Consider the following 15305-nt stretch of genomic DNA (forward strand, 5'->3'; position numbering starts at 1 on the left):
TAGAAATATCCTTAAATGCAAGGTCACAACCTTTGTGCTATACTGTGCCATATAAAATGAGTATTTTCCGCATGACTTGCAGCATATTTCTTTGAGGCAATGTGAGTGTACACAAGTACAAATCATTGCAGGAAGGAAATTTTATGATGAAAAATAAAAGATTCTGCCAGAACATCAAAGGGTTTTTTTCCCAAGGTCAAACATTCAACAACCTCCTTGAAGCAATGTAATTAGCCAGAAAACCCTATGTGGATGCCTCCACTTATCCAGTACGTAACAGCAATGTACCAAGAGCAAATATGGAAGAAACATGTAAATGTAATCATATTGTTGTTTTCACGTAAAACAAGAACAGACTGCTGACTTCTTTTAACCATTTCTCATCTTTGTAAATCTAAAATGGTTTAAAAAAGCTTAAAAAGACTCTTAGCATTTCTTACCCCCCCCCACCAATTTTCATTTTTGCATTCTTGATTTTTCTTCCCAGAGCCATAACTTTTTTATTTTTCTGACAACATAGGCATATGAGGGCTTGTTTTTTTTGTGAGACGAGTTGTACTTTTGAATGACACTATTCATTTTACCACAGAGTGTACTGGAAAACGAGAAAAAAAAAATCCAAATGGGGTAAAACTGAAAAATAAACCCTACAATTCTGACATAGTTTTTTTAGGAATTGTCTTTATGGTGTATATTTTGTGGTAAAAATTACCTTGCAATATGATTCTCCTCATCAATGTGATTACGGCGATACCAAACATGTCTAGTGTTTATTATTTTAGTGCAGAAAAAAAAAATGTCTCCATTTTCTGAGGCCCATGACGTGTCTATTCTTCTGGTTGATGGATTATTTTTTGGAGGACGAGACAATGTTTCTATTGATGCCAATTTCATATAGATGTGATGTTTTAATCGCTTGTGACAGCCTTTTTCGTAGTATTGCAGTGATGAAAAATATATGCACACAAAGAAATAGGATATAAGGACTTCTGACATCAAGCGCCATAAAGAAGATGGGGACATCCTATCTCCATCGCAGGACCGCCGTGGAGGAAGACATTGTTATATCATCAAGTAGAGGGCCGGGAGAGGGACCACTGATTACGCAGCTCTACTGGACACCTTTACAATCAGCCTGAGACTCCATAGCAGGTCTGTGCTAGAGTCCATAACAGGTCTGTGCTAGAGTCCATAGCAGGTCTGTGCTGTTGGTGGGTAACTCATCTTAGGCTCCAGGTGCAGTGTAGTGCACTGCAAGAGGATGGTTGTGCTCAGCCTCCCCCTCCATCCTGTCCATAGAATGCACCTCCTTATCTGCCACCATGTGGTTCAGCCGCTGGCACGTTATTGGCACTGTCACTCTGCTGGCTGGTTCTGACTCCGCCACTACTTTCTGCAACTCAGACTCAGGATGTGGGGGAACATACTAGCTCCTTGTGTGGAACAACCGGCTCACAAAAAATAATTAGTAGGGAAATTGCAAGAGGCAGGACCCATGGATAGTGAAGTCAGGTCCTGCTATGCCAAGCCAGGATGCAAGTCCCAAGATGTAGGAGGGGGAAGGGGGAAGGGTAGAGAGCTTTAATGGGAGTCAAACATTTGGGAAGAAGGCCAACCCAGGACCCATGGTTCACTGGTGCTGCAGTCTGAACCTGCTCATCTTCTGCAACCCACATCACCAAGCTGACAGTGATTGTGTAATAGGAAATGCAGGAGACAACATTCAGGTGATGAAGATGCTCTCCCCTTTTCTGATGGCTGGAGAGAAGTGAAGCTTAAATCAGGCATGCAGCATATGTGTTGTGTGATGAGAAGAGAGATACTGTCAGTCAGGGGCCCACCTGGGTATCTACTGATTCCTCTGTGGGCCAGACCGAGCCTGCCCATAATGCCTTGCAGATATAGCATCACATGGTAAAGCCCAACCAATCAGGAGGAACTATCATAGCCTGTATAAAAGCAGAGGCAAAGAATGCAGCAACAATTTTGTAATTCTGGATGGTGATAGGATGTCACAGCTCACAGCTTAGCCATAGAGATACGGAGAGAAGGCCATAAAACACTGAACTAATTGTGTAGATATGGTGTGACAGCACAGCAGTGGAACAGATTGATGTGTGAGGAAAAGAGAATAATACAGATTCAATTGATAGTGAGATATATTCTATAGGTAGCAGAGTCACTGTGTTTCTGGTTACCAACTGTACATGGTATCAGATCAATGGAAGTACCCAACTCACCAGAGTCATATGTTTTGTGGTCACTTTGACCACATACAAAACTCCCGCGGCCCCGGAATTAGCAGAAAGGGCGAAACGCGCGTCAGGGTGCTGGGGAAACCGAGGTAGACACGCACGCCACCGGACAGCCACCTATAGGTAACTTTGCATGCCTGGGTCTTTATTATTGAGTCTGAGAGAGGGGAGTTTTGTATAGATCAGGGATCACCGCGCTGTGGCTTTATTTAATATTATTGTATGCTATGAATTGCACAATGTATTTTAACATGGATATAAAATGGGATGCCAATGGCACCTAACATGAGTTCCATGCGAGTTTGTAGGCTTTAATGTCTTGGTATATGCCATAGTTTGGTGGTTTCTAATACTCCCTTTGGATTAATTGTGTTGGTACGGCAATTTGGGTGTTTTTTCTCCACGGTTTCCCCATGGGGTATGGTTGTGATAAAATGAAGTAGCTTTTTTAATATGTATGTTTATCTGTTTCTATTTTGTTCTCAATAAAAGAAATTTAAATTTTATTCATGGTTGGCTTCTTTAAGATGGCGGTAATTTGACCGTCATTTTTTGGGTGTTTTGTATGTTTAGGAAGTACCATAAAAGGTGTATATTTGGACCGAGTATTTTGAATACATGCTGGAACTAAGTAGCTAATCCAACATTAATATTACAAATACAATTACTGCCGTTCGTCATACCAGAAGGACGAAAGGATTTAACAGTTCTGCTATTGTTTTGCAAGGATTTCCAGAATAGAAAGAGTTAACTAAAAAGAAAATAGCTTTATTATAATGAAACGGGAATATGGCACCGTGAACATGAAGGATTAGCATAACGAATGGGCGCAAAAGTCAAGTGTGGAACCGCTATGGATTATATAATAGACATGAAGAATCCCATAGGATTGGAGCGTGCAGCTATTGTAAGTGCTCATTAGACATTCAATGACAGTTCTCCAGTTTATACATTTTGATTACAATTATATGTTTTTGTACCATTTAATTGCAATGATTTTATCTTGAATTTATAGAGCTTAAAGGGCTATTCCCATTTTAGCAAATGATGGTATATCACCATCACTTAAAGTCGTTGTGGACTAAGATATTGATGACCTAACATATCCTTATGACTTATCCACCATGATCAGCTGTTACCAGGTCACGTGGCTGCTGGAAGTACAGAGTGTACAGATCCAGGACACCACAGTTCTATACACCACGTAGTGGCCTTGATGGGTATTGCAGCTCAGCTCCCCTTGAAGACAAAGTGGAATGCCCAAGAATGAGCACTGCACAGTCTACAGAGCTATGGTCTTGCAGCTCAGAAGACTGTACTTCCCGCAACCTCAGTACCCGGTAGCGCCATGTCGAACAAATGACGTTGTGACTAGTGATGAGCAAATAGCATTGTTGCTCGGGTGATCTCCGAGTATTTGTTAGTGCTCTGAGATTTAGTTTTTGTCAAGGCAGCTGCATGATTTATAGCTGCTAGACAGCTTGAATACTTGTGGGAATTCCCTAGCAACCAGGCAACCCCCACATGTGCTCAGGCTGGCTAGTAGCTGTAAATCATACAGCTGCCTGGACAAAAACGAAATCTCCGAGCACTAACAAATACTCGGAGATCACCCGAGCGTGCTCTGGAATATCCGAGCAACGAGTACACTCGCTCATCACTAGTCGTCACATCCCTGGCTAATCCAAAGCTGCTCAGGCGACACCGTAAGATAAAAGACTCACGGACCTTCTGTCTAACTGCCGAGTACCACTGTCCTGGACGCTGGACCGGGTTACCGCGAATCGATCCTATGGATTTATTTATTGTGTATTCATACATAGTTGTAGCTGCTATGACTTTCTGATTTTTATATAAGCTTCACTATATGACATCTTGCTTTTTTTGTGCTTGGAAGGCCGTCTTCAATATTGTGTTTTTTTGTTTTCTGCAGGTGTCCACAAAGGCTATGTGCACACGTTGCAGATTTGACTGTGGAATTTTCTGTGCAGATTCTGAATTTCTTGGCAGAAAACACAGGTCAGAATCTGCACCTTTTTTTGGTATGTGCACACGTTGCAGATTTTTGTGCAGATTTCTTCCTTTTTTTTTACCCCTGCAGATTTCTATTATGGAGTGGGTGCATAAACGCACAAAGAATTGACATGGTCCTTTTTTGAATCTGCTGCGTTTTCCGTGCAGATTTTTCCGCACCATTAGCACAGCATTTTTTTTTTGCCATTGATTTACATTGTACTGTAGTGTAAATCACTCGTGGAACTGCAGCGTTTCTGCACGGAAAAAAAAGCTGCAGATCTGCAGGAAATCTGCAACATGTGCACATAGCCTAAACTGTGCAATAACAATCTTCTCTCATGCGATTTTCTGGGCAAAAGAAAAAATCTGAAAAAATGCAGAATTTACACTACATGAAAACACAGTCTAAATGTCCAAATAAAGTAGATGTGATTTCATGAAAACTCCACCCGATATGCGTCTAAAAAGACAGCTGTACTCTGAGGTTTGTGTCTGTAAATTCCGAAAAAAATGCATGGAAAAAAAAGGCAGCTGCATGTTTAACCCCTTCACACCCATCCTTTTTAGTTTTTGTTTTTTACTCCCCTTCTCCACAGAGCCATACCATTTTGGTTTTTCCGTCAATATAGCCACGTGAGGGCTTGTTTTTTGTGGGACGAGTTGTACTTTTAAACGACACCATTGGTTTTAACATATCGTGTACTGGAAAACGGGAAAAAAATAGCAAAAAACTGGATTTTTTTTTACCATGTTCGCCAAATGCTAAAACTGCCCTGCCCTTATAATTCTCCAGGTCATTACGAGTTCAAAGATACCAAACATGTATAGGTTGTTTATTTAACTGGTGAAAAGAATCCAAAGTTTGTTAAAAAAAAAAAAAAAAGCGTCATTTTTCGATACCCGTAGCGTCCCCATTTTTCATTTTCTCTTGTCTTGTGTGGGCTTATTTTTTGCGTGCTGAGTGGATGTTTTTAATAATACCATTTTGGTGTGGATACTATGTTTTGATTGCCTGTTATTATAAGTATGACTATGAAGGCAAGGTTTACAGATTAAGAAATTACTCGTAAAAGGATAGTCTCAGAAATATGTTAAAGAATTTGATGCCACCTTTTCTCCAGTCGCTAAGCAGACCACATTTGGGACTCTAATGGCTTTAGCTGCTGTGCAAAAGATGTTTGTCAGACATTTGGACATCAAAACTTTCTTTTTAAAAGATGACATTGAAGAAGAGCTGTATATGACTCAACCTGAGGGTTATATCAAAGAGAGTGAAGAGAATCTCGTTTGCAAACTACAATAATATCTCTGTGATCTTAAGCAATCGGCAAGAGCATGAAACACCAAAATGAACAAAGTCTAATTGTAAGGCTGGGGTCACACTTGGCGTAAGACAATACGCCACGTATTATACGTCCGTACTACGGCCGTAATACGGAGAAATGTTCCCAAAATAGTGATCCGTAGTCAGGGTGTGTCAGCGTATTTTGCGCATGGCATCCTCCGTATGTAATCCGTATGGCATCCGTACTGCGAGATTTTCGCGCAGGCTTGCAAAACCGACATCTAATGGATTTATGTGCTCAAATGTTAGGGAAAACATATATACAGTATATATATATATATGTCATTGAGACACATATATATATATTCTGTATTTAGATTTCATTCAGCGCGATATCTGTGAAAAGTCGGTAATTCAATTGCCGGCTTTTCATTTCTCCTGCACAAACCCGACAGGATATGAGACATGGTTTACATACAGTAAACCATCTCATATCCCCATTTTTTTTGCATATTCCACACTACTAATGTTAGTAGTATGTATGTGCAAAATTTCAGCTCTGTAGCTGCTGAAATAAAGGGTTAAATGGCGGAAAAAATTGGCGTGGGCTCCCGCGCAATTTTCTCTGCCAGAATGGTAAAGCCAGTGACTGAGGGCAGATATTAATAGCCAGGAGAGGGTCCATGGTTATTGGCCCCCCCGTGGCTACAAACATCTGCCCCCAGCCACCCCAGAAAAGGCACATCTGGAAGATGCGCCTATTCTGGCACTTGGCCACTCTCTTCCCACTCCCTGTAGCGGTGGGATATGGGGTAATGAAGGGTTAATGTCACCTTGCTATTGTCAGGTGACATTAAGCCAGGTTAATAATGGAGAGGGGTCAATTATGACACCTATCCATTATTAATCCATTTGTCTGAAAGGGTTAAAAAACACACACACATGATTTAAAAGTATGTTAATGAAATAAACACAGCGGTTGTTGTAATAATTTATTGCTCTCTCAATCCATCAGGAACACCCTCGCTTGGCAAAATAATAAACGCACAAGATACATACCTTCTGATGTCAGATCACGTCCCACGAAGTAATCCATCTGAAGGGGTTAACTAATATTACAGGCACGAGCTGCGATAAACCACTCGCTCGTGCCTGTAATCCCCGGGTGCTGAAAGGAAAGCAGTGATCTATACTTACATTGAGTCGCGGTGATGCGCCCCTGCTGGATGTTCTCATGAACTGCAGCCTGGGAACTTTTTCCCACGCTCCAGGTCATATGAGGACATCCACCAGGGGGCGCATCACCGCGACTGAAGGAAATGTAGGTCAATGACCTACATTTCATTCATTCGCCGTGGAATTACAAGCACGAGCACCGCTGCATTTAGCAGGGCTCCTGCCTGTAATATTAGTTAACCCCTTCAGATGGATTACTTCGTGGGACGTGATCTGACATCAGAAGGTATGTATCTTGTGCGTTTATTATTTTGCCAAGCGAGGGTGTTCCTGATGGATTGAGAGAGCAATAAATTATTACAACAACCGCTGTGTTTATTTCATTAAAATACTTTTAAATCGTGTGTGTGTGTTTTTTATCCCTTTCAGACAAATGGATTAATAATGGATAGGTGTCATAATTGACGCCTCTCCATTATTAATCTGGCTTAATGTCACCTTACAATAGCAAGGTGGCATTAACCCTTCATTACCCCATATCCCACCGCTACAGGGAGTGGGAAGAGAGTGGCCAAGTGCCAGAATAGGCGCATCTTCCAGATGTGCCTTTTCTGGGGTGGCTGGGGGCAGATGTTTTTAGCCAGGGGGGGGCAATAACCATGGACCCTCTCCTGGCTATTAATATCTGCCCTCAGTCACTGGCTTTACCATTCTGGCGGAGAAAATTGCGCGGGAGCCCACGCCAATTTTTTCCGCCATTTAACCCTTTATTTTAGCAGCTACAGCGCTGAAATTTTGCACATACACACTACTAACATTAGTAGTGTGGAATATGCAAAAAAAAAGGGGATATGAGATGGTTTACTGTATGTAAACCATGTCTCATATCCTGTCGGGTTTGTGCAGGAGAAATGAAAAGCCGGCAATTGAATTACCGACTTTTCACTAACACCGCTGCGTATTTCTCACAAGTCACACTGCTGGTCCGTGTGGAATCCGTATTTTTCTCGCCCCCATAGACTTTCATTAGCGATTTTTTTGCGCAATACGCTGACAAACGCAGCATGCTGCGATTTTGTACGGCCGTAGAAAGCCGTATAATACTGAACCGTAATATACGGCTAATAGGAGCAGCCCCATTGAGAATAATAGTGCCGTATGTTATGCGAGTTTTACGGACGTAGTTTCTGCGCTCTTACGTCCGTAAAACACGCATGTGTGACCCCGGCCTAAGAAGGATTTAAAAGAGATCAAGCAGATTCCAGAGACTTGTATCAACATCGGACATATCTCTGTGATTTTACACAGACCTCTCGGTCCGCAAAAAAAAAAAAATCAGACATGTGAAAAGCCCCCTAGAAAAATATTTTTAAAGAATTCTTCAATAAAAATTATTTTTTTGGCATTCCTGAAGCTTGACTTTTCTATTATTGACCTAGACAATACTAGGTATGAGTTCTATAACTAAAAAAACAAGTATAGAACTTGTACGAGAAAAACTGATGTCTGAATGAGTCCTAGGTGGTTGACAGTGCATGCGCATCTCTTTCCATTCAATTTTATGAGCGATCTGAAAACAGCCGCCCATACTAACCACTCACCATCTAATAGTGATAGATTTATTTTTTTATGGGTAGTTGCACTAACATTTGTTTTTTTGTTTTTTTTTTAATTAGCTTTTTTTCCTATTTCCTGTCTTAATAATCACGAGCTCTTAACGAATTGAGGGTATTTTTCGAGCGAGCGGATGAATTGTGCATTACCCCAGAATGTGACAGGTAGGCTGAATGCCGCCTCGCTTAGAGAAACAGATGAAGGGAATGCTATGTAAAAGACTTAAGCCATCTGTTCTGCAAAGACTTTGATTAGTAATATCCACTTTTCTAGACATATGGCTAAGCAGACACGTCTGTTTTCCCATCTTATGAGAATCGTACGAATGTTGTAGCAATAGATTCTTAATTTGACAATATGAATCTTAACATTCCACAACAGGTTCGTACATTTAACGAAATATTGTGTGATGGCTCAGTATGTTCAAGATCTAGAACTGGGATCATTTCTTCTTGGCAGTATGACTCTGCAGGGTAATAGAAGTGTGCTCGTTCTTAAACATGGGAGCCGCCGATATCAATGCTCATGTTTCTAACAGTTTAGTCTTTGGCCTGCCATCCAGTGATGATCATGTAGGCATTTCCCGCTGTCCTATTTGCTACAATCTGAATGCCTTTCCAGGTTAAAGAAGTTGCCCATGGCTGCTTGCTTCCAAAAACAGCGCTAGTAGTGTAGCATTCATATTACTCATCAAACTCAATTTGACAGGTGGACACGCCCCTATCAAAGTGTATCAAAGTGTGTAACCCCTCCCCTCCCCCTGGCTTCTAGCAGCAGCTGTGTGGCAGCTCCCCCTCCCTTTTTTATATAGTTTAATATTATCACTGTATTTGATACGGTGAATATTATCCCAGTAATTGTTTTATATTAGATGTTTATATGATATATTAAGATTAGTCATGTTTGATAATCCTGTGATAGGGAGTGTGCGGGTGTGTTTCTACAGTATTATTCTGTTGTGAGCTTGAAGTCTGGGCACTATAACTGCTAACAGCTGCTAAGATTTTCTGTGGTGCAGATACAAGCACTCAACTTGCTAGCAGCTGTTAAAATGTATCTGTACTGACCACTAACTAGATGTCAGGTTGTGTGATATAGTTTAATTTGTTAATACAGCGAATATTATCCCAGTAATTGTTTTATATTAGATGTTTATATAATATATTAAGATTAGTCTTGTTTGATAAGCCAGTGTTCTGACATTTTCATAAACCTATAGCCCCAATAATATTTATTTGGACTGCAGATAATTAATTAAAAACGCATAAAACGTGTTAAATAGAGATTACACCAAAATCAAAGCGAATCAAAATGTATTAAATTGATTACTGATACGCTTCCAACAAGTTGATAATAATATCAAAAGTGTATAAAATCGCATAAAGCGTGTTAAATAGACACTACGCCAAAGGCATAGCGAATCAAAAAGTATTAAATTGATTACTGATACGCGCCCAACAAGTTGATAATAATATCAAAAGTGTATAAAATCGCATAAAAGCGTGTTAAATAGACACTACACCAAAATCATAGCGAATCAAAATGTATTAAATTGATTACTGATACGCTTCCAACAAGTTGATAATAATATTAAAAGTGTATAAAATTGCATAAAGCGTGTTAAATAGACACTACACCAAAATCATAGCGAATCAAAATGTATTAAATTGATTACTGATACGCTCCCAACAAGTTGATAATAATATCAAAAGTGTATAAAAGCGCATAAAGCGTGTTAAATAGACACTACACCAAAATCATAGCGAATCAAAAATAATATCAAAAGTGTATAAAACCGCATAAAGCGTGTTAAATAGACATTACACCAAAATCATAGCGAATCAAAATGTATTAAATTGATTACTGATACGCTTCCAACAAGTTGATAATAATATCAAAAGTGTATAAAATCGCATAAAGCGTGTTAAATAGACACTACGCCAAAGGCATAGCGAATCAAAAAGTATTAAATTGATTACTGATACGCGCCCAACAAGTTGATAATAATATCAAAAGTGTATAAAATCGCATAAAAGCGTGTTAAATAGACACTACACCAAAATCATAGCGAATCAAAATGTATTAAATTGATTACTGATACGCTTCCAACAAGTTGATAATAATATCAAAAGTGTATAAAATTGCATAAAGCGTGTTAAATAGACACTACACCAAAATCATAGCGAATCAAAATGTATTAAATTGATTACTGATACGCTCCCAACAAGTTGATAATAATATCAAAAGTGTATAAAAGCGCATAAAGCGTGTTAAATAGACACTACACCAAAATCATAGCGAATCAAAAATAATATCAAAAGTGTATAAAACCGCATAAAGCGTGTTAAATAGACATTACACCAAAATCATAGCGAATCAAAATGTATTAAATTGATTACTGATACGCTTCCAACAAGTTGATAATAATATCAAAAGTGTATAAAATCGCATAAAGCGTGTTAAATAGACACTACGCCAAAGGCATAGCGAATCAAAAAGTATTAAATTGATTACTGATACGCGCCCAACAAGTTGATAATAATATCAAAAGTGTATAAAATCGCATAAAGCGTGTTAAATAGACACTACACCAAAATCATAGCGAATCAAAAATAATATCAAAAGTGTATAAAACCGCATAAAGCGTGTTAAATAGACATTACACCAAAATCATAGCGAATCAAAATGTATTAAATTGATTACTGATACGCTTCCAACAAGTTGATAATAATATCAAAAGTGTATAAAATCGCATAAAGCGTGTTAAATAGACACTACGCCAAAGGCATAGCGAATCAAAAAGTATTAAATTGATTACTGATACGCGCCCAACAAGTTGATAATAATATCAAAAGTGTATAAAATCGCATAAAGCGTGTTAAATAGACACTACGCCAAAGGCATAGCGAATCAAAAAGTATTAAATTGATTACTGATACGCGCCCACTAATATCAAAAGTGTATAAAATCGCATAAAGCGTGTTAAATAGACACTACAGCAAAATCATAGCGAATCAAAAATAATATCAAAAGTGTATAAAACCGCATAAAGCGTGTTAAATAGACATTACACCAAAATCATAGCGAATCAAAATGTATTAAATTGATTACTGATACGCTTCCAACAAGTTGATAATAATATCAAAAGTGTACCAACAATATTTATTTTCTTTTTATTGACATCGGTTATCGTAGTGCCTGTGAATCTGCACACAATCATTTTGAATCCCTGTTTTGCTGACCTTAAACATTTTGTATAACAGATGTGTTTCTCCTGATTTTTCTAGCGCAGCTCGCTGAGCGTTACCACAGCACTCACTTCTCATTGCTGCTTCTGAATGTACACTATTCTCACCCATAGACAGCTTTCCTTTAAAAAAAAAAAATACGCGTATTATTGAATATAATGTTTTACATATGTTACAGTATTTTATTTTTCCTGGTGTTACTTTAATAATAATGATAATAATAATAATAATAATCATACACCGCAAAATTGTGTCAATATTGGACGACTATGAAATTCGCCATAAAAATCTTCTTGGTTAACCAAGACATGTAAGAAACAAATGTATGACTTTTAGCACCGCCACAGACACGTATATTATTCCATCTTTCTTTAATTCAACATTATTTTATCACATATTAATTTCACAGATGTCTGTGCCGGCTATTTGCACACAACCATTTGAATCCCTGTTTTGCTGACCTTAAACATTTTGTATAACAAATGTGTTTCTCCTGATTTTTCTAGCGCAGCTCGCTGAGCGTTACCACTGCACTCATTTCTCTTTGCTGCTTCTGAATGTACACTATTCCCAACCATGGACAGTTTTCCTTTAAAAAATATGCGTATTATTGAATATAATGTTTTACATATGTTACAGTATTTTATTTTATTAATAGTTACTTTTAACTATTCTTTTAGAGTGTCTAGTAGATTTATATTCTATGCCTGATATATTTCTACACAAAGCTTCAAACTATTTTGTAATTTATAATGTATCACAGTAGTTTCATACGAAGTTACATCTTAGGCCCCATTCAGACTATTGTAATATCTGTAGCTTAAAATAGAGCCAAATAGCTACTTTCAAATCCGGACATACAACACTGATTTTAATGGGGTCTAAGGGGGTTCTATCAAGGTTTCCACATAATAGTTATGGAAAGAATAATGCTACAGAATTGGCCGCTCCAGTTATAAAACAAAAATGATGAAAATTATCCATGATGTTAATGTGAAAAAGGCTTATGCAGTGGGTTTATGGATCTCTACAATAAACAACATGTGTAGAAATTTGGTTCTAGAACTTGTTGGATTAGTGAATATAATAACGTTTGTCATATTTTATAACATGCAGCTAATGATTCTTGCTTTCAACTTGTATGTAACTGGATTAAAATAAAGAATAATGACCTAGCTGATTTGGGTGATATTGTAAAACCATTTATTGTTTCTACTACTTGGCAATTGTTACATTCAGTTATTTTTATTTATTTATTTATTTATTTTTATTTTTATTTATTTATTTATTTATTTTTCCATGGAATTTGTTAGTCATTACAATTATTTTTGCTCCCAAGATAGGCTATTAGAGCCACCAAGCTACATAAATATGCAGGCTCCGGAATATTACAATTACAAAACATTCAAAGTTTGTTTCTCCACTTTTTGCAGATAATAAATCTTAATTTCTTTATAATCTGACTTTTAGTTATAGTTTGTCGCAGTTCTTTGGCGTTCTATGTATACCGTAAATTTTGCTTCCTTTCAGTGAATAATATAAGACAGATTATTTTTATTCAAAAAACATCTAACTTATGTATACTTTTAAAGCTTTGTTACATTTCTAGTCAGTCTACACCATGCTGTGTAACATAAATACATGCGGCCTTGTAGTGATTTAATATAGTGCACCAAACATGATATGGTTTTGGTTTCTCTGAACTGACACAAACAAAACATATAAGGTAGTACGGCACAAGACGTGAGCGTGCCCGCAGCTCAATCTTTATAGAAATAATACTTCTGCACTCATGGCCACTTCTCCTCCACCTTTGCCTCCTGAACTCATCATTCACTGTGAAATAATGCAAAAATCCAGCTTTGTGCTGTATGTGTTGTGTGTGTTTGTTGTGTGTGTTTGTTTTGTGTGTGTTGCATGTGTTGTGTGTGTTCTGTATGTTGTGTGTGTGTATGTTTGTTGTGTGTGTTGTGTGTGTTTGTTGTGTGTGTGTGTGTTGCATGTGTTGTGTGTGTTCTGTATGTTGTGTGTGTGTATGTTTGTTGTTTGTGTTGTATGTGCTGTGTGTGTTCTGTATGTTATGTGTGTTTGCTGTGCGTGTGTTCTGTGTGTTTGTTGTGCGTGTGTTCTGTGTGTTTGTTGTGCGTGTGTTCTGTGTGTTGTGTGTGTCTGACTCCAGCTCCTTTCGACAATTCTCACCTCTCTTTACAGAGCCATAAACTTATAATGGCAAAATGTTGATGCCTCCATCAGCACAAAGCTGGATTTTTGCATTATTTCACAGTGAATGATGAGTTCAGGAGGCAAAGGTGGAGGAGAAGTGGCCATGAGTGCAGAAGTATTATTTCTATAAAGATTGAGCTGCGGGCACGCTCACGTCTTGTGCCGTACTACCTTATATGTTTTGTTTGCGTCAGTTCAGAGAAACCAAAACCATATCATGTTTGGTGCACTATATTAAATCACTACAAGGCCGCATGTATTTATGTTACACAGCATGGTGTAGACTGACTAGAAATGTAACAAAGCTTTAAAAGTATACATAAGTTAGATGTTTTTTGAATAAAAATAATCTGTCTTATATTATTCACTGAAAGGAAGCAAAATTTACGGTATACATAGAACGCCAAAGAACTGCGACAAACTATAACTAAAAGTCAGATTATAAAGAAATTAAGATTTATTATCTGCAAAAAGTGGAGAAACAAACTTTGAATGTTTTGTAATTGTAATATTCCGGAGCCTGCACATTTATGTAGCTTGGTGGCTCTAATAGCCTATCTTGGGAGCAAAAATAATTGTAATGACTAACAAATTCCATGGAAAAATAAATAAATAAATAAATAAAAATAAAAATAAATAAATAAATAAATAAAAATAACTGAATGTAACAATTGCCAAGTAGTAGAAACAATAAATGGTTTTACAATATCACCCAAATCAGCTAGGTCATTATTCTTTATTTTAATCCAGTTACATACAAGTTGAAAGCAAGAATCATTAGCTGCATGTTATAAAATATGACAAACGTTATTATATTCACTAATCCAACAAGTTCTAGAACCAAATTTCTACACATGTTGTTTATTGTAGAGATCCATAAACCCACTGCATAAGCCTTTTTCACATTAACATCATGGATAATTTTCATCATTTTTGTTTTATAACTGGAGCGGCCAATTCTGTAGCATTATTCTTTCCATAACTATTATGTGGAAACCTTGATAGAACCCCCTTAGACCCCATTAAAATCAGTGTTGTATGTCCGGATTTGAAAGTAGCTATTTGGCTCTATTTTAAGCTACAGATATTACAATAGTCTGAATGGGGCCTAAGATGTAACTTCGTATGAAACTACTGTGATACATTATAAATTACAAAATAGTTTGAAGCTTTGTGTAGAAATATATCAGGCATAGAATATAAATCTACTAGACACTCTAAAAGAATAGTTAAAAGTAACTATTAATAAAATAAAATACTGTAACATATGTAAAACATTATATTCAATAATACGCATATTTTTTAAAGGAAAACTGTCCATGGTTGGGAATAGTGTACATTCAGAAGCAGCAAAGAGAAATGAGTGCAGTGGTAACGCTCAGCGAGCTGCGCTAGAAAAATCAGGAGAAACACATCTGTTATACAAAATGTTTAAGGTCAGCAAAACAGGGATTCAAATGGTTGTGTGCAAATAGCCGGCACAGACAT

General features: G+C 37.6%; 1 protein-coding gene across 1 annotated transcript in view; it reads right to left on the reverse strand.

The window, feature by feature from the left end:
• BAALC (BAALC binder of MAP3K1 and KLF4) overlaps positions 1-15305 on the reverse strand; it is a 121999-nt gene that overhangs the window by 56500 nt on the left and 50194 nt on the right. The window lies entirely within an intron of this gene.

The sequence above is a fragment of the Ranitomeya variabilis genome, chromosome 6 (assembly GCF_051348905.1).
Source record: "Ranitomeya variabilis isolate aRanVar5 chromosome 6, aRanVar5.hap1, whole genome shotgun sequence".
In the NCBI taxonomy this organism is placed as follows: domain Eukaryota; kingdom Metazoa; phylum Chordata; class Amphibia; order Anura; family Dendrobatidae; genus Ranitomeya; species Ranitomeya variabilis.